General features: G+C 43.7%; 1 long non-coding RNA gene and 7 other non-coding genes across 12 annotated transcripts in view; 4 read left to right on the plus strand and 4 right to left on the minus strand.

Annotated features, from left to right (window-relative positions):
* Window positions 1–10,547, plus strand: part of LOC133494398 (uncharacterized) — an 86,795-nt gene extending 76,248 nt beyond the window's left edge. For 2 of the 5 annotated variants that reach the window (XR_009793291.1, XR_009793289.1), the window contains 4 exons: window positions 6,142–6,253; window positions 6,384–6,434; window positions 6,775–9,034; window positions 9,133–10,157. This is a non-coding gene — a long non-coding RNA (uncharacterized LOC133494398). The other 3 variants (XR_009793292.1, XR_009793293.1, XR_009793290.1) reach the window with 3 other exon arrangements.
* trnat-agu (transfer RNA threonine (anticodon AGU)) lies at window positions 2,163–2,235 on the minus strand. Its single transcript has one exon. It is a non-coding gene; the product is annotated as a tRNA-Thr (tRNA).
* trnak-cuu (transfer RNA lysine (anticodon CUU)) lies at window positions 3,501–3,574 on the minus strand. Its single transcript has one exon. It is a non-coding gene; the product is annotated as a tRNA-Lys (tRNA).
* Window positions 3,651–3,724, minus strand: trnan-guu (transfer RNA asparagine (anticodon GUU)). Its single transcript has one exon. It is a non-coding gene; the product is annotated as a tRNA-Asn (tRNA).
* trnal-aag (transfer RNA leucine (anticodon AAG)) lies at window positions 6,905–6,986 on the plus strand. The gene has a single exon. It is a non-coding gene; the product is annotated as a tRNA-Leu (tRNA).
* A 1,324-nt stretch (window positions 10,548–11,871) lies between the features above and the next one.
* On the plus strand, window positions 11,872–11,943 carry trnae-cuc (transfer RNA glutamic acid (anticodon CUC)). Its single transcript has one exon. It is a non-coding gene; the product is annotated as a tRNA-Glu (tRNA).
* A 4,247-nt stretch (window positions 11,944–16,190) lies between these two features.
* On the minus strand, window positions 16,191–16,263 carry trnak-cuu (transfer RNA lysine (anticodon CUU)). The gene has a single exon. It is a non-coding gene; the product is annotated as a tRNA-Lys (tRNA).
* Window positions 16,264–17,356: 1,093 nt separating this feature from the next.
* Window positions 17,357–17,429, plus strand: trnar-ucg (transfer RNA arginine (anticodon UCG)). The gene has a single exon. It is a non-coding gene; the product is annotated as a tRNA-Arg (tRNA).
* Window positions 17,430–20,198: the final 2,769 nt, after the last annotated feature.

Consider the following 20,198-nt stretch of genomic DNA (forward strand, 5'->3'; position numbering starts at 1 on the left):
AAGCGCTTCTCAATTGTTTAATTTGAAGAACTGAGTTTTTTTGTAAGGTTTTAACACTTTATGCCTTCAATTTCAATATAAACAATGTGACGCCAATCTATGTTTAATATAATCAAAGTCCAGCCCCGCCTGTCTGGAGTTTGCACATTCTCCCTGTACCTGTGTGGGTTTTCCCCGCGCAGGCCAGTCTCCTCCCACATCCCAAAAACACACATTCCATGGAACCTTGAAATTGCCCCAAGATGTAATTTTGAGTGCGACTGTTGTTTGTCTCCATGTGCCCTGTGATTGGTTGGCAACCAGTTCAGGGTGAACCCCGCCATCTGCCTGAAGATAGCTCTGACAGCCTTCAACAGTCCAGTGAGACTTGTGAGGATAAGTGGCAAAGAAAATGGATGGATGAATGGATAGATACAACAATGTCTTTCTTGGGTCAACATGCTCACATTCCACACCATAATATCTTTGCCTTTCAATCTGTCTTTTAAAGGTCGAGGATGGTCTGGTGATTGACGTGGGAGTCAGCAAATGAGAATGTAGAGCTGGCTGACTGTTAACTTTAGCCATTCTAAATTGAACCAGGATATTCATTGGTCTAAACATGAATCAAACACGTGTCAGAAATTTTTCTATTCAGTTCCTTCAAGAAAAAACTAAATTAATTGGAACATTGAAGAGTTGAACTGTTGTGTATTTGAAGTTTTTGAGAGGGTGAATTGAATTTCCATTTTCACGGTTGTTTGACTGTTTTAAAAAAATAACATCTAATTCTGTTTTGTTTTGTTCAACAGTAAACTTAAACATAGAGTGGCATGAAAAATCTTGAAGGCACCATTTTTTTTTCTTGGGATAAATTGTTCACTATTTTCCAAACTGCTGCCTATTGTGAAGTGAATTGACTCATATAAAGGTTGGATGAAGTTTACACCAGTAAGTCAAAGTAAAAGCAAATCATCTAAATGATTGCTCGTACCTTAAAAAAACTTGTGCAAGATCACTTTTGGAGGTGCCAATCGTCCAGGGGTGGGCAAACTATGGCCCGCGAGTACACGTTTCATGGAGCTCAAGTATGGACAGGACATACGTTGTCCTTTTCTCTGTTTTATCGACTAATTTGTTTACTCGATAGGGACTAGTATTCTTGAGGTTTGGTTCTGCCGCAGTCACTCAGTTGCACAAATGCACACATTCCTCATGAATGAGTGAGTTTCGTACTCACCATCGATGTCTTATCCATCTCCTGTTAAGCCGGTGCCACTTTATCTAGAGCAGAGCAATGCATTTTTTTTATTGGAAGCAGATGTATGATAATTATATTCACAATTATTCCTACAGCCTTGTAGCCTGGTGATAAACCCTGGTGGTCACCTATGACATGGCTGACTGAGCCAGCACCAAATAAGTCATAGAATTCCTTTGAAGTAGACTTGTCTCTCTTACTTTCTAAGCTTAATCCTCCTCACTTAGGTTTTCCATCCATCCATCCATCCATCCATCCATCCATCCATCCATCCATCATCCATCCATCCATCCATCCATCCATTTCTTTCACGCTTGTCCTCACAAGGGTCACGGGAAATGCTGGAGCCTATCCCAGCTGTCAAAAGGCAGGAGGCGCAGTACACCCTGAACTGGTTGCCAGCCAATCGCAGGGCACATAAAGACAAACAGCTGCACACACAATCACACCAGGGGCAATTCAGAGTGTCCAATTACTGTTGCATGTTTTTGGGATGTGGGAGGAAACCGGAGTGCCTGGAGAAAATCCACGCAGGCACGGGGAGAACATGCAAACTCCACGCAGGTGGGGCTCGGATCGAGCCCGGGTCCTCAGAACTATGAGGCCAATGCTTTACCAGGTCATCCACTCACTTCGGTTTTATATTATATCATACACATACTTATCTTACATAGTGCCAAAATACACAACAAGAGTAAAAAAAAAAGTCACCAGACAAGATGAAGACAAATGGAGAATGGAGGAATTGATTCCACATACTCAAGAGGTACTTGAACACTTGACATATTTCTTAACAACAAACATACAAGCTGAACAGAAAGCCAAACGGAGATGGTGGTTATTGAGCCACCATGCAGGGGAACCAATCAAAGTTTTCATTTTGTGCTTGACCAAAGCAGAATTTGTAGCTAACATTATTAAGAGGCTCCAGTGAGAATCGAACTCACGACCCCTGGTTTACTAGACCAATGCTCTAACCACTGAGCTATGGAGCCTTTGGCTATTGCCTGAGGGGAAAAGTCTTCACCCCATCCGTCAGACGGTTCTGCTATTTCGTAGAGGAGGCTGGGAGGGGTGTGGAGGATTGAAGTTTTGGTCTGATCTCATTTTTAATTTGGTCCTCTGATTGTTTGAAGAACACTGAGGAATCTGTCTGCACGTTTAGTGAGAAAGAGAGAGAGGACCATTCTCACTTAGGATCATGGTCTCAGGTTTGGAGGTGTTTATTCTCACCCCAGCCGCTCCAAAAAAAATCAAGATATGGTCCTTTATTGGCCGGCACGGTGGGGCAGCTGTTCACGGGTTCAATCCCAGCCCTCCCTGTTTGGAGTTTGCATGTTCTCCCCATGCTTGTGTGGGTTTTCTCCAGGCACTTCAGTTACCTCCCACATCCCAAAAACATGCGACATTAATTCAACACTCTCAATTGCCCCTAGGTGTGATTGTGAGTGCGGCTGTTTGTCTCTATGCGCCCTGCGATTGGCTGGGAACCAGTTCAGTGTGTACTCCGCCTGCTGACAGCTGGGATAGGCTCCAGCACTCCCCACGACCATTGTGAGGATAAGTGGCTAAGAAAATGGATGGGATGGATGTTCTGAAGAAAGAATCTTTTTAGTAAAGGAAGTGAACCAAATCAGTTTATGAAATGATTCGATTTTTTTGCTTTGTTGCCACCTGCCTATGGCGTCAGGTCGCGATAAAAAAAAAAAAAAGCTCAGGCTACATAGAAACAATTGTAGTGGGGACATAAAAGAAGAGCAACCCTCGCAAATAACAAGGGAACACTCTATAAAGTAGAGTGAGTGATGACAATTGTTTTCTCTCTCATCCTTTTTATCTCACATTTCAATCTCTTTTGTCTCTTTCATCTCCTTTTTCTCTCATCTGTTTTATCTCTTTTGTGAGGTGAGGGTAACAATGGAGAGGTAAATTGACAGTTTAGCTTTTACACTTGGGGAATCGTCCCAAAGTGGGCTCAAACCACCAACCCCTCAGTGAACGGCCAAACACAGTAAGTAATTGCGCCACAGAGACATGCCGGACCACACTTTTTGGGGTTTTTGATCTACTAACATCGTACAAAAGCCAGGCGAATGGTACATTTTGGAGACGTCCCTGGGTGGGCTTGGACCACAAACCTCTCAGTTAATAGCCGAACACGCTACCCAATTGCACCACAGAGACGCTCTTAACTGAGCATTTTGGGTCTTTTGATCTACTGACATCCTACAAAAGGCAGACGAATGTTACACTTTGGAGACGTCCCTGTGTGGGCTCGAACCACCAACTTCTTGGTTAAGAGCCGAACGCGCTAACCAATTGCGCCACAGAGACACGCTTTGCTGCACTTTTTTGGGCTTTTGATCTACTAACATCCGACAGAAGCTAGGCAAATGTTATATTTTGGAGATGTGCCTGGGTGGGCTGGAACCACCAACCTCTCGGTTAACAGCCGAACGCGCTAACCAATTGTGCCACAGAGACGCGCTTTGCTGTACTTTTTTGGGCTTTTGATCTACTAACATCCTACAAAAGCCAGGTAAATGTCACATTGGGGAACCGTCCCTGGGTGGGCTCAAGTGTGACAAGTGTTACAACAATAAAACACTTTGGTCTTCGGTTTAGTTTGTCTTGTGCTTTTTTTCCAGATGGGTGTCCCTTAAAGTGGGACTGTCACCCCTATAAACATTCTGAAATACATATTGTCATGAAAAATACATGCACACATACAAGTCTTCACTTCAATTTCTATACGAAAAAATAAATGTGAGCGGGGAGCGCGTCATCCATGCGCAAAGTTGTGAAATTGAGTGTCGCTCGACATCCAAATGGTCGCCATATTGGTCGCGTCCTCTGTCCTTGATGTCATCGTCACTTCCGCCGTTGAAAACGCGCAGTGCCTGCTACTATGGCAGCCGAACAACAGAGATATTCGGATTTTTCCGACACGCCTTCTGACACCGAAGCTCTTTTAGAAAACGACGACATCACACAACCGAGTGAAGTTACCGGGGCAATATTACACTATTGTTTCGAGCCCTCGAGGGAATATTACGCTAATGTTTCGAGCCACATTCAGATGATATGCGATCACGGCCAAATCGCATTCTCGTCCGATCCACTTCCGCGGCGGAGATGTGTGATTGTGAAATGCATTAAATTCTTTATTTTGAATAGCTGGTACTGGAAATTGGAATACAAATATTCTGTAAATACGTATATTGAGAGGGTACCTGAGGTTGTGGTATACATGTCAAATTGAAAAATACTCCTGTAGAAGTAATAAAAACAGTTATCAGTACAATCAATTTTTAACTTGTTAATCCCCATAAACACTGACACTTGTAACTTGTTTTTCACTTCATTTGAGCTCTTCAATGAGAATAATCGAGTCTCTTTTGGGTATTGAAATCTGACACTGAAAATGTCTGAGGTGGCTTTGCGAAGGACAGATGAGCGGAGGTCGTCCGTGTGAGAGGATCTGTGTTTGGATCGATTGAAGTTCATCACTCTTCAAATATTTCAGTCGATCCAAAGAGGACTTGAATCTTCTCAGGTCTGGAAAGTTCTCCTCTTTGAGGGAAGAGTAAAAATCCGGCAGTGAAACTGAGCTGAAGCGCTCTGCAAGAACGGTGTCAGACTGCAACTCGGTGACTTCCATCTGAATGTCACTTGGAGTTTGTTCCCAGTGACGACTGCTCGAGAACGATCGAGGCTTGTGTGCCACAGACGATGAAGAGTTCAACAGAGTTGTTGATGATTTTTTTGGTGAGATTAAGAGTTGGTAAACGAGTTTTGTGATGCTGTTTTGGCCAAAGCTATATTCCACCTATTCATGTAACAACAGACACCTATTTAGCCTGTTCTCCATTTTGTCATTACTTTTCAATTCCTTTCTTGATAAAAATGTCTCTTATTTTCTCAAATAAATTTCTCCCTTAAATTATAGTACAGTGCAACTTGAATATATTTTTTCTTCTTCATTATGCATTTTATGGGACTGATACTCTGAAGCAACGTGTAGTCGGGAAAATACGCTAATTCAAATAGAGAATCTGATTGGTAACAACACGCGCCTCGAGTGATAATAGATGACGATTTTTTTCCAATCTGAAAAGATTTTCACAGAGTATGCCACGAGTGTATGGTTGAAAGTAAGACAAAGCAAAAACATAGAGATAAATATACAGTAAATACAAATACTGTACATAGACTGCAGTGTGGTAGAATTGCACACTCCTGTATGTTACATGACAAAATCTTTTCATTTGCTACAGGAACACACAGGATGCAGTTTTCCATCTGACCCAAAGAGTTTACATTTTCGTCACAGCATCGCAATCACTCATTTGCTTGTTCAAAATGAACATCACAAAAACGTTTTAGCACTTGTGAAAAGAAAGTAAACTGAATACAGATTTAAAATCAGAGATGAAGTCATTTGTTAAGAGACAAAAGGTCATTGAGCCATCCATTTTCGGAGCATCCTCACGATGGATGCGGGAGTGCGAGCTGCCATCGGGCAGGAGGCAGGGTACACGCTGAACTGATTGCCAGCCAATCGCAAGGCACATTGAGACAATCAGCCACACTCACAATCGCACGTAAGGGAAATTTAGAGTGTCCAATCAATGTGGCATGTTTTTGGGATGTGGGAGAGAAAACCCACGCAGGCACGGGAAGAACATGCAAAACTCCACACAGGTGGGTGCGAGATTGAACCCCCGACCTCAGAACTGCGAGGACAACGCTTTCCATCTGACCCACCGTGCCGCCCAGTACATGTTATTCACGATTAAATGTTCACTGTAAACTATTAAATTCAAATTGCAAGTTCATATTCAAAACTGTGTTTTTTATCATTCCAAAAAATCTGATATTTTCGAATATATTCACCGCAGAGGACTAAACAGCTTGGCTGGACTAATGTGGGTGAAACTGAGATCTTGCCTGCACAATGTAGTCAAGCTCAGGCTCAATGACTGTGGTTTTGATTCGCAAGATGTCATGCAGGTGAGAGTCACTTTGTCTCATTCTCACACAGCTCTTGGTAATGTTTATGACCGTTTTTTCACACAAGTATATGGAGCCAAACGAGCTCACCACCCTGGCTCCCTCATTATGTGATGTGTTCTGTCCACAGGGTTGCTCTTGGGTTTACCCCTGGTCCCGGTTTCCATCCTCGATATATTGGGTGAGGTCCTTCACCTCCAAGTTGCAGACACAGCAATTTTAAAATATTCCCGTCAGTCCTTTTGCTTGCAAAATGGTGTGAATTCACTTCCACGTGTCCGTAGGTACACACTCTTGGAATTCTTTTACTGGGTGTGGGGCTACTCACTTATTGTAACAACTCATGTAAACATGGATAGCTTTTGTATCCCCCCACTTATATTCTTGTTCTATAGACTTCTACAATTCACCGAGTCAGTCCCACCACATTCCAGTTGTGATGCCAGGTTCATGACCCTTGTCTTGCATGCTTCTTCCCCTGTCCCTGTCCTGAACTATCTTGTCCTTTTCTTTCTTCACAGGGTGGAGCGCGACAGTCTCACGTAACTGATTTCAAGTGTATCCTTGTGATTTCAAAAGTATCCTTTCATTTCCATGGTGAGGTTTAATATGATATGGAATGCTGGTGAGCCTCCACCACACCTAGGTACAGGTAGTGTGGCCGAGCGGTCCAAGGCGCTGGATTAAGGCTCCAGTCTCTTAGGAGGCGTGGGTTCAAATCCCACCACTGCCATGTTCTTGTCAATCCAGATTCTGTGCTGATATTTTGTCATTGGCTCGAACACTACGCTGGGGACGAGGCATGATTTTGGTCACAAGATAGTTGAGTTCTTTCTGGTCCTCATTTTTCTCTTTCTCATTTAATTTGTTTGCATGTGCATGTAAAGTATTACCTACCTAGTAGCACCTTTTTGGGTACTTAAAAAGTGATTAGTTGTTGGTTCAAAACCACCCAAGGATTTCTCCACAATGTAAATTTACCTGGCTTTTGGAGTACAGTATGTCAGTAGATGAAAAGTACAGCTCATCATGTCTCTGTGGCGCAATTGGTAATCCCTGTGAACGGAGAGGTTCCAATGTAAGGATGAAAGTAGAGGAAAAGCCCCGAAAAGTGCAGTTGAGTATGTCTCTGTTAACTGAAAGGTTGGTGGTTCCAGCCCACCCAGGGACGTCTATGCTATTTAACATTTCCCGGCTTTTGGAGGATGTGGGAGGACAACAGAGTTTTGGAGGATGTGACGAGATCAAAAGCCCGGAAAAGTCCTGCTGTGGGTTTTCGAGTGAGGTCAACAATGATCTCCGGTCCCTAAATCGATCGCAATACAGCACAAGATGCGCAATTTCCCTGAGCCCAACGGCATACAGAAAACAATGCACATTCATACAGTGCTTCACTGTAAAAAAAATAAAAAAAGAACAACGAAAGTGTAATAGTGAGGTCGTGTAATGTGAAATAAAGGAATACTTTTATTTGCTTATGACAGCTATTGGGAGCAGAGTCAACATTTGACCTGCAAATAGATAGTTAACGCATGTAATGTAATTTCAATAAGTTTTACATAATATCATGAACTTGAATGAAAAATAAGAAAAAATGGAAGAGGGAACCATTGACCTTATTGGGTGTTGTCAAATGAAAATGCTCTGCAGAAATTCTCCTCTTTCTTGACTGCTCTATTGAATCTACAAACCGACACAAAATGAAAATATGGACCAAAAAATTGCACACAACAACCGGATTCTCCTCCTTCTCCGGCACAAAAGCAGATGTCGCTTTTTGAGGAACACATTTTGCCACATTTGCACAGGCTGTAACCTGCCTCCTGCTCATTGACAGCTAGGATAGGCTCCTGCACTCCCCGCGACCCTCGTGAGGATAAGCGGCTCAAAAAATAGATGGATTGGTTGTTCTCAAGTTTGAGAAACCGGGTCGGGACATGCACGTTGCGGGTGATCAATTGAGAACAACTGGAGAATGCTTCATTGACTTCATCCCAAACATGGCCAAGGCTGTCATGCGCAATAGGCGTCACTAGGTGGCAGTATTGTATTGACCTGAACATCCAACTGTTGGAAAAGGAAGTCTTGTCAGTTCCAGTCGAACATCGTGATTCGATTTTAGGTTAAGATGTTTCAATTTAATTCGCGTCTCCCGATCTTACACTGCTTTCTTTAATACCTCAATTAAAACTCAAAATTAAAATAGAAAGCATATTTTTTTATGTATTGCGTTAAGGTTTGCCCGATGTGTGTGTGGTTGTTCTCCTGATCATGACGATACCGTCGCTTGACTGAACAACTGAACTCATTTTCAATAACTGGAAATTAGTCTTTACGTGTCTCTGGAGATATTTTTCTTTTTTCTTATAGAGTTGTCTTAATTCAACATGAACAGCTTTTTTAAGATCATGCCAATACATTTTATTGAAATCAAGACTGACTGACTAAACCAATCACAACATTTTTTTTTTTGTTTTAAAGGTGTTCAGAAGTTACTGTAATTTGCTTGTGTGTTTTGGATCATTGTCCTGCTGTAGAACCCAAGTGGGCTTCAGTTTGAGATCACAAAATGATGGGTGAATATTCACCACCAGCCTTTTCTTCAAAAAGAGCAGAATTCGTGGTTCTGCGTTTAACAGTCATCCCTGAACTTCTCTCCTCCAAACTTCTCCGGCTCAGCGTCTCGCCTGGAATTTCTCAGTGGATCGACAACTTCCTCACGGGCAAGGTGAGGCTTTTCGCTATGATGCTGCACGCAAATGGAATAAGTTGCCAACAGAGGTGATGCCAGCTTCATGTGTGAATGTACAAAGTCCAAATTGAAGAGTCTTTTTTTTTTTCTCATGCTTTTTTTTTGTTGTTGTTGTTGTTCTTTTAAGGGGTGTCACAGTGGAGCAGCTGTAAAGAGTTGGCCTCACAGTTCTGAGGTCCTGGGTTTGGTCCTGACCCTGCCCGTTTGGAGTTTGCATGTTCTCCCTGTGCCTGAATGGGTTTTCTCCGGTTTCCTCTCACATCCCCAAAACTTGCAACATTAATTGGACACTCTAAATTGCTCCGAGGTGTGATTGTGAGTGTGGGTGTTTGTCTCAATGTGCCCTGCGACTGGCTGGGAACCAGTTCAGGGTGTACCCTGCCTCCTGCCCGTTGACAGCTGGGATAGGCACCAGCCCTCCCGCGACCCTCATGAGGATAAGTGGCTGAGGAAATGGATGGATGGATGTTGTTGTTTTCAGGAAAAGAAGGGAACCAGCTCAAGAGGAAGAGCCCTCGCTTAGCAGGTGAGTGGGAGTAGGTTTGATACCCACATTCTCCATTTGACTTCGAGTTGTGTGCTGGAGTTTCCTTTTTGAGTCAGTTCACTTCTTTTGTTGTTGTTTTGGGGGGAAATGTGGGAATTCGCTCAGGTAGTGGAGCCGTCACTTTGCATGAGGTGGTGAGGTCAATGCCCACATTCTCCATTTCCCTTTCGGTTGTCTGTTGAATTAATTTTGAATTAATTTGGAAATTTTCTTTTCTTGTTATATTCTTGGCAAAACGAGGAAATTTGCTTGCAGAGCACATGAGATGGAGTGGGATTTGTTCCTGCAATCTCCTTTTGAGTTTCAAGGTTCTGCTGAGGTTTCTTCCACTTTTTGAAGAAGACCTCTCCCAGTTTCAAAATAAATATTCCACTCATTAAGCATTTTACTATGTACTGTTTGTGCTTGAGTCAAGGATCCCTGGACAAATTTTACATACAGTAGATTTACATCAGAGTTCAGATGTTCGAAATGTCTCTGAGCCCTGTGCACAAGAAAAAGACAAAAAACAGGCTTTAAACTATATAAATTATTTTCAGTCTCTTGAAGAAAACATCTTTGTTACTGGCTGACAAAGCTCATTTGTGTTGACTTTCACTTAACGAACAAACCCGTTCTTGTTAGGGTACGTTGCCCCAATTCTTGCAAGTGGCCAAGAATTTCTGGGTGATGTATCAACCATACCAAGCACCACATCGCCAACACAAAGATTTCTTCCAGGCGTAGACCATCCCTGACATTCTTGAAGCTGTGTGAGGTATTCTTTCCACCAACGTTTCCAGAAGACATCAGCCAGATACTGTACTTGCTTCCATCTGCGGTTCGCATTTTGATCGTCCTGACAGAACAGTCCTGGCGGCAACTCTGGCTTGACCTTGAGCAACAGCAAATGATTAAGTGTCATCTCTCACCTTCATAGCTCGGCCTTTCACCATGCAATATCTACGCAGTCAATAAATAATGTCATTTGCACTCACTGTCTCATTAAACATTCTGACAATGACAGTTTTTGCCTCATTGTCCGTCAGTTTCACACATTGAATGCTGAAAACTGGGTTTTTGCGAGAGGCTGGCTGCTGGCCAGCAGTCCTCGAGGAGGAGACATGCTCCACCCTGAACAGGTTGCCAGCCAATCGCAGGGCACCTGGAGACGGACAACAGTCGGACTCACAATCACACTTGGGGGCAATTTAGAGTATCCAATTAATGCATGTTTTGGGGATGTGGGAGGAAACCAAAGTGCCCATTCAGGCATGGGGAGAACATGCAAACTCCACACAGGTGGGGATGGGGTTTGAACCCTGGACCTCAGAACTGGGATGCCATTGCTCAAACCAGTTGCTCCACCGTGCAACAGGAATAATATTCAGTTGTTCTCATATTATATTGTGGCCACAAAAGTTATTTGCTCAACATTTTGATTAAAAGAAATGAACAGTCCTGCCTGCTCAATGACGACCTGTTTCCTGCTATTCAACTGTGGTACTTTTGGGGCATCGTCACACAGGAGGAGAATTACAACCCTTGTCATGGTGGTGCAGCTGGAAAGTGTTGTCCTTCCAGTTCTGAGGACCTGGGTTCAATCCCTGTTTGGAGTTTGCATGTTCTCCCTGCACCTATGTGACTTTTCTCTGGGCACTCTGTTGTCCTCCCACATCCCAAAAATGCAACATTAATTGGACACTCTAAATTGCCCCTAGGTGTGATTGTGAGTTTGACTCTTGTCTGTCTTCATGCGCCCTGCGATTGGCTGGCAACCTGTTCAAGGTGTAACCTCGCCTCCGGCCCGTTTCCCGCTGGGAAATGCTCCAGCACTCCCGCAACCCTTGTGAGGATAAACGGCTAAGAAAATCGATGGATGGTTCAGAATTTGGCCCTATCTGTGACACTATGACACAGTCATATAAACCCCAAGCAACACCATGAAAAGGTGTGGTTTAATCAGAGTTAAGGTCTGTTGAAACTTTGAATATCTTCGATCTCTGACAAACAAAGCTGATGCGAACTAGTTGTTAAATTTTTAGAGATCTGTTCTTAAAACACAAAGAAAATCCATGTCAGAAAATATCATAAAATCCACCCCTACACACCCCCACTTTGAGGGTTTGGTCGTTCTTTTCAAACTAAACCCGCTCATTTGTTCACAAATCAAATAATATGTCCAGTAGCTATGCATTACTTTTTTAAAGTGTAATTCGCAAAATCAGGTCACAGAGACAACAAGAATCAACAATTCTTGCAATGCATTATCCATTCAGCAATTGTACCGCTTATCCTCACATGTTTCACAGGCATGCTGGAGCACAAAACCTACTGAAGTCCCTGATGGTCTAGTGGTTAGGATTCAGCACTCTCACTGCTGTGGCCCGGGTTCGATTCCCGGTCAGGGAATTTTGTTTGGTTCTAGCCAAGTGTGTTCACATGAATGAATGAATGAATGATGAATGCTTTCAATCTTGTTTCCCCAGACAAATAAAGTGTATACTTTCAACTGGTCACACAGCAGGATGAATGCAGAGCATAGTCTCGCTGAGGTTGTCTAGTTCAAAACTTTGCCAAACAAATATACGTTTTCATCCATACCGCATGGTCTCGTGTGTTGACCACATCCACCCCTGGCACTGTAAACTTGCAGGGTGCTGCTGAAAATTAAAGTACTGTTGGTTGAACACGGTGTTGGATTAATTCAAGATGGTGTAGATGGCAAGAGAAATGGAGTCGGGGTTGTTTTAAAAGAAGAATATTTGAGAATGTCTTGCCGGGGAAAAGAATATAAAATCGAGTGATTAGGCTGAAATTTGAAGTTCAGGTTGTTATGTCGAATGTCTTCATTGCAGCCCTACGGGGGCACAAGCAAGAGCAATCTGTAGGCCGGCCCCAAGCCCGGATAAATGCAGAGGGTTCAGAAAAACAACCAGAGGCAGCACGGTGGAGCAGTTGTAAAGCGTTGGCCTGTTTGGGTTTTCTCCAGGCACTCCAGCTTCCTCCCAGACCCCAAAAACATCCATTAGTTGGAGACTCTAAATTGCCCCCAAGTGTGATTGTGAGTGTGACTGATGTCTGTCTCTATGTGTCCTGCGATTGATTAGCAACCTGTTCAGGGTGGAGCATGCCTCCTCCTCCTCAAGGACTGCTGGGATTGGCTCTTGCACTTTCTCAACCCTCACCAGGATACTGTAAGTACCTCAGAAAATGGATGGATGAATGGACGTTTATTTCACCATCATTTATGAAAAAGTGTATTTGGCATTATGATTGCGTAACCAGTTGACTCATTTGAAAAAAAAATAATAATAATTTCACCGGTCTCACCTCAATCGAATCAGGGTCAGGGGATTGGAGATGCTCAAATTTTCCAAGTAGGTTCAGATTTTGTAAACCCAATCACATTCTCCTACCCTGCAGTCCGATATTATTGTCATACCATATCAGATAATGTGCTGTCGGATTGCCATGTATGAAATCAAACCTCCTTCACAAAGCATGCTGGCAATGACATTGCAATGGAACCGGTATGTATGCATTTCTTTCGGCTTGTCCTGTTCGGGGTCGCCACAGATGAATGCTCAGACTTGTTTGGCACCGTTTTTAGACCGGATGGCCTTCCTGACAGAAACCCTTCGGCTTTATCTGGGGAGAACTGCAGCCTATCCTCGCTAACTTCAGGAAAAGCAGATTACAACAATACAAACCCCATTCAAGTTTGATGGAGCCCGAAGTTGTTGCTATCTTCGTTGCATGCCACCACATGCTTTATCTGTGTTTCCTTTCGAGGGCTCTGTTTCTGCTTTTGTCTTCTATCAGGTCAATTGTATTCGAATTTGTAATCTAGATTTAACCATTCAATGAGATTTCAACGAATACTATTATGTTGTGGACACAAACATGGCAGTAAAATTGAGTGTCTGAAAACACCTTTAACTGGAAGCATCGTCCAGATTTGGCTGCGGTTCCTGGACCACATTACTGCTCTCACCAAGCCGGGTCGTGGGTCCAGGGCCATCCCTTTTAGCTCCAAGGTCTTGTGTGGCTTCTGGCACTTTGTCATGCTCTTGCTAAGTGTGACGAAGTGAGACACGTGATAATTCTACTTCCGGACACATACAAAAGCACATGTTTTAGCGCTGAACTTGACAAAGCTAGTAACCTTTTTTTTAGTGATATACAATTGTGTTTCAGGCCAATACTGGGACACGTACCAAGACATTTACATGGATGAGTAAGTGTATATGGGGATATTTGAAAGAAGTACTGTTGTACATCCTTGAGCAGGCATATACCATGTGATTTAGTTACTGTACCCTATGAGGTGCAGCCACCTGTTTCTTTTCTTTTCTTTCAATGGGAATCTGAAGAAAGATCAATCGGGACAGGTTCACCTCTCACACTCAAGGTAGGGTCATGGATGTCGACAGGGGAGAGGCGGTTGGAGGTCCTGGGGGTGATGGGTTGGGAGGCTGCGGCAGTCAGACCAGGTTCTGTGTGTGGGGATGATGGGGCACTGATTCATGGGGTCAGGCCAATGACTGCCAACCGGGGACCAGGCAGTCATCGTAACAGGGGGGTGGTAGGTTTCATACTTAGCTACATGGCAGTACTCCTGAGTCCTCGGGCTGGATGGCTACTTGTTGTGAGGGCTCCCCTCTCATGGCCCATGCGTGCTCCCTGGGTCCCTCATCGTTCTATTGTCAGGTGCCCCTGTCTGCCCCCCCTCCCCCTTTCCAACAAATAAGTTATTTTATCCTGTCCTCGGGCTGGGCCAAGACTGACTCAATTTCGGGCCCTGCAGGTTGTAGGGGGGGTTTCTGTTCTTCTGGGGGTGGGGTCCATCCACTGTCAGCGGCCATTTGGTGGGGTGACTCGTGGAGGGAAGGGGGGGACCACCCTGGCTCCCTCGTCATGGGATGTGTGCTGTCCACAGGGTTGCTCTCGGGTTTACCCCTGTTCCTGGTTTCCATCCTCAATATATTGTGTGAGGTCCTTCACCTCCATGTTGCAGACACAGCAGTTTTTAAATATTCTACCCTCAGGCCAGGTAGTGTGGCCAAGCGGTCCAAGGAGCTAGATTTAGGTTCCAGTTTCTTAGGAGGCGTGGGTTTAAATCCCACCACAGCCATGTCCTTGTCAATCCAGATTCTACACTGCTATTTTCTCATTGGCTCTCACATGACGCTGGGGACAAGGCATGATTTCGGCCACAAGAAAGTTAAGCTCTTCCTTATCCTCATTTTTCTCTTTCTCATTTAACTCTTTCTCATTTAATTTGTTTGCATGTGCATGTAAAGTATTACCTCCCCAGAAAGTTTCCACAAATGTCATTATGTTCGTTGTTTATGCTGAAATACGGTGGCACCTTTTTGCGTACTTAAACAGTGATTTAAAGTTGACAGAACACTGAAAGGAGGTTTTCAGAAAGGAGGATTCATTCTTCAAAACATCCATCCCATCAATTTTCTTACCCATTTATCCTCACAAGGGTCATGGGGAATGGTGGAGCCTGTCCCAGCTGTCAATGGTCAGGAGGCGGGGTACATCCTGAACTGGTTACCAGCCATTCGCAGGGCACGTACAAATCAACAGCGTAACTCATAATCACACCTCGGGGAAGTTTAGAGTGTCCAATTAATGTTGCATGTTTTTGGGATGTGGGAGGAAACAGAAGTCCCCAGATAAAACCCACACAGGCATTTGGAGAACATGCAAACTCCAAACAGCGAAGGCTGGGATTGAAGCCGTGTTCTCAGAACTGTGAGGCATATGCTTAACAGCTGTTCCACCGTGCCGGCCAATGAATCACCATATCTTGATTTTTTTTTTTTTAACATGGATATTGAATAAAACAACAAATGGAGGCCTGGTTTGGTGGCTCAGGATTGCTTCTCTGTTCTTTGTAGATGATGTGGTTCTGTTAGTTTCATCAAGCCGTGATCACCAACGCTCACTGGAGTGGTTTGCAGCCGAGTGTGAAGCGGCGGGGTGAGAATCAGCACCTCCAAACCTGAGACCATGATCCTCAGTCAGAATGATCCTCTCTCTCTTTCTCACTAAAGGTCCAGACAGATTAGTCTTCATGTTTTATTAAATGTGAGACTTTTCATATCCATTGGTCGAGCCAAACATTCTCAGTCCAGCAATACTCACACGCCGCAGTGTGTGGTATGTGACGGGAAGTGTGTTCCAAGTTTTCACAATCAGCTGGTCTGCAGGTTTAATTTTTTTCATTTCTCCCCACTTATGTGCGCTCGCCAACAATGCTTGCCAACCGAGGCATGTTTTTATGTCTAAAAATATCTGATGGTGGGTGGCACATAAACACGCTGTCATTATAAATCACATTGATAAGATGTGTAAGGATTGTAACAATTGTAAATATGAGTGTACCCCTTTAAGAGCAGAGCGGGGTGGTGCAAGGTACACTAGGAAGAAGAGTGTGTGGCCGTGCATCATGTGCAAATGCAAATGGTTGGGTGAAGATGTCAGGTCTTTTTCGGACCCAATAGAGTACTGTTGCCTCAATTCAACTTTCGCATATTACCGAGAGGTGGATGGCTGAGAAGCTCAATCAAAGACATTCCCAGTGGGTAGATTTGGATATCCGGTGAATCATTTGACAGATGTCATCCACTCCTAAAGCCGATCACCCAACGTGGGGCTCGAACCCACGACCCTGAGATTAAGAGTCTCATGCTCTACCGACTGAGCTAGCTGGGCATGGAAAGAGTGACACACATACATCTTGTGGTACCTTCGCTGTTTAATGCTACTTCAACTTCATTTGACAGCATCCCTATTACCACGGCGATGGAGTGTATAAATGCACACACACATCATCCTCTTTTCAATTACACACATACAGACACACACTCACCACTCACACACGTAGAGTTAGTGAAAACATGAGAATCCACTGGGTCACATGCTAAAATGCGAACATGCTCAGAAGGTATAATGGAGCTGGGCCAGACGACCCACCCAGGCATCCAGCAGACGTTGATCTGACGAGAACAATCATAACAGCTGGCAACCCAGTGAGTCATATGTGACAAAAACGAAACAAAACGTGTTTGCAATTTTGTTGCAGGCTTTTTTTTTTTTTGTGTATGAATGCGTAATGTGTTCTGTAGCCAAATTTGCGAACGGAAGCCCCACATTGTGTGCTCTATGCCGATTAGTGAAGGGACTGGAGACCATTGTCAATAAGGCGATGTAACAGAGCGCTGACCCAGGAGTGGCAAGGAAAAAAAAAAAGCCTCCAGATCACCACAAGAGTTTCCATCCGGAATCAAACCCAAGGATGCTATACTTGCCACTACACCACCAATGCCCTTATATATTTCCGACTGCTATGAAGATGACGTCCAAGTTTTGCTTTCATGCCTTGGTATAAAACACATGCATCCATTTTCCAATTTGTTCTGCCAAGGGTTACTGGAGTGCTCTCGTCTTTCCCAGCAAACTTTGGGCAAAAGCCGGAAATTGTTGAGCTTCTTGATCGAGAGTTTAATTCCGACCCAGCCTCTTACATTGTTTCGGTGGAGTGTTGGTGCAAAGTCCTGCAGGTTCTCCTTTCACCCTCGCCAGTTAACAGATTTCGACAGACAGCTTTCGTGACAGGTTTTCGAGACAACGTGTGATTGTGCAGTGGTTAGTACTCTACGTTGTGGCTGCAGCAACCCCACTTCAGTTCTGGGTCCTGGCAGGAACGCATCCCTGCAGTTGCACTTTTGTAGAACTGCTGCTTTTGAACAGTGCGTGTGAGTAACAATAATACACATGGGCTTGCAGATGACTTCTCCATATCACTGGGCTAGTGGCGTAATGGATAACGCGTCTGACTTCGGATCAGAACATTCTAGGTTCGACTCCTAGCTAGCTCGGTCACAGGTTAATTTTAAACCAATTTCATTACAGTTTGTTAGACATGTTGACTCTGAATTTGAAATGAAGGCCATCACATTTGTACAGTCATTATTCATCCACAACTCTAGAGTTTATTTAAAAAAAAAAAGCCTCTCAAATTCCAAATAGCTAAATTGTGGTGGGCTCCAGAGGAGCTGCCTTGGACCTCCCCTGTAGCTGACTCCATTTTCACTCATGAGTTGTTTAGATAAAGCAAAAGTGCAAATTTGTGCTGATCCTTCTACACCACATTTATGGAGGAAATAATATTTTACAGCTGGCCAAGGTTCTAATTTCTGAGTTGGATTTAGCCTTCGATTGGATGTGAAATAAATGTGGATCAAAAATCTGAAACATGAAAAATCTATTGTCCTGGGATCAAGTCGAAAATTGTCATCTTTATTTAGAATTAAGATGAATTTGTCGGATGAATGTACTGTATAGAACCAGTATATAAGATGAAAATTTTAGTTGTAAAAGGAAGTAAGTGAGAATATTTGAAGAGTTTGTTTTCAAAACGAGACATAGGCATTTTTTTCAGATTCATTTGTTGGTCCTCCGAGAGGATGCAATGAGGTTTCAGTGTGGTTGAGGTTATGTTTGACAACTACAGACAGGTCCACATTTGGAAAGTGGTGTGATGGGCATTTTGATTTTGCCACAAAGAACTCCCCATCAGGGAATCAAACCCTGGTCTTCTGCGTGACTGGCAGAGATACTGTCCACTATGCTAATGAGGAAACAGTCAGCTATGCCCCACCTAGGTCAGTGGGTCTTAACCTTGTTGGGCGATCGAACCAGTTTCATATGCGAACCATACATTCCCAAAAAATAAAATGTAATTATTTTCAAATTCAAGACACAGGGATATCAGATTTGCCATCTTTAGCGCAACTGATTATTACCAACTACCAACGGTATGTGGCTTGCTCTGCATTGGCATCGGGTCAGCACCTTCGTATGCTTCTGTGGGGATTGATTTGTTCATGGGGTACCAATTCTCGGATTGGCAGGCAGAGTTTCCTTTTCATCAAATCTGGCTCTCTTTTGTTCGAATGCCGCAAGGATTGTGTTCTTGTATTCCCCATCTCCATGCAGCTTCATGACCATGTGAGACTAGAGTTGCTAAACTTGGCGTTTCAAATCATGCACAGCTAGCACGCTGACTTCCATCATGTTCTGTGATACATGTGAATCCCTGTTGTACGTTCGTCCGAAAATGTTCTTTTTTTGCTCGACAATATGGAGTAATATAATAGTATGGATTAATTTATGAAGAAATAAATAACACAACGTGCTACCACGAGAGTCACATATTGACAAGTGAGCGCACTAAATTCCTCATGCCACTAATTGACCCCTCCATACAGGACACTTAACCACGCCTCCTGAAGTTACGTCACCCCCCGTGTTGTGCTAACCTCAGACAAAAACAATTATCAAAAATGGCGCGGGGGGCAGCAAGAAAGGAATAGAGTGAACCTCTCCGAATTTTAATGGCTGATTTCTCAATAGCATTCTAAGCCTAACAGTGAAATATTGTTGTTGAAAAGCAGACAGCGGGGTTCAAGTATTTCAGGCGAGGGGGTATTTCAATGGTATTTACATGCATATCGACCGGAGGAAACCATTGATATTAAGCGCGAGATCTTTCCGGAGTCAGAGGAAGAACGAGAAGAAGGCACATAATATAATTATTATAAACTCAAGACGAATTCGTCATTGATGCAAAGTTTCTATTTTCGTGTTACATATCACACTTGTGTGCAGAATCTGTAGCTGATCGCCGTTGTGAACCGCCGTTATGAAGGAAAAGACGAAGAGGCGGAGGCCTGATTTACAAGTTTTTCTCTCGTGTGTCTGTTAAACGTTCACGCGCCCCCTCAATAATCTTCTTGAATTAGCCGAAACCTAGCCAACGTCCCGACCGAGTCGACAATCACTATTTTGTGTCCTCAAACATCCTTCCTTCAGTTTTTTGGCGTCTACGGTGCACACGCGAAGGGCTTTTAGGACGCTAGTCCGGTTTACCTTAGCTCAATAGCCTGCGAACAAAGGGGCACGTTGGTGAGTCAGATCATCGCAAAAATATCGCTAAACACAGATCACGTGTGTCAATCATCACACGTCGCTATGTACGCGAGCGAAGATTCTCTCTAATGCTATTCATTTATATGGAGACATGTATTGAAAAATCAAAAGAGGACTGACCTTCGTGCAAACAGATCTCTGTTCGGTTGATGGATTCCAGTTGATTGATGCCGGCTTCCACAAAGTTTGATCCATCAAGACATTTTTCGTACTAGGTCTTCGGGTTTTGGAAAGGGTCCGAATTGAACTCCACACCTAGCCTTCAGGATACCTGTAGTCACATTGACAAAGAGTCCGTGGACTACACCTCTAACAATATCTTGTTAAAGAACCCAAATTGCGATAAAACGCAACAGAAGGTATACGTGACAATCCAGCGTTGTCTGAAGATCTGAGTCTAAGAGTATGCAGATCTTGGCCTCTGATTGTCCGTTCTGACACGGATGCGCACATTTTTACCCGCGATTTTGGGGTCAATTAGCATATGAGCCTTGTTGTTGACTTGTCAGTTAGTTGTGGTTGACGCTCGGTAGGATTTTGTGTGTGAGTATGCAACACATCTTATTCATATATTTTTTCCTATCGTTACCGCGTTTCTTCCACTTCATTCAAGTCCTGTTTTGTTCCTGTTCACAAATTTGCCTCGTAATCTTCGG

This window comes from Syngnathoides biaculeatus, chromosome 21 (genome assembly GCF_019802595.1).
Source record: "Syngnathoides biaculeatus isolate LvHL_M chromosome 21, ASM1980259v1, whole genome shotgun sequence".
Classification (NCBI taxonomy): Eukaryota; Metazoa; Chordata; class Actinopteri; order Syngnathiformes; family Syngnathidae; genus Syngnathoides; species Syngnathoides biaculeatus.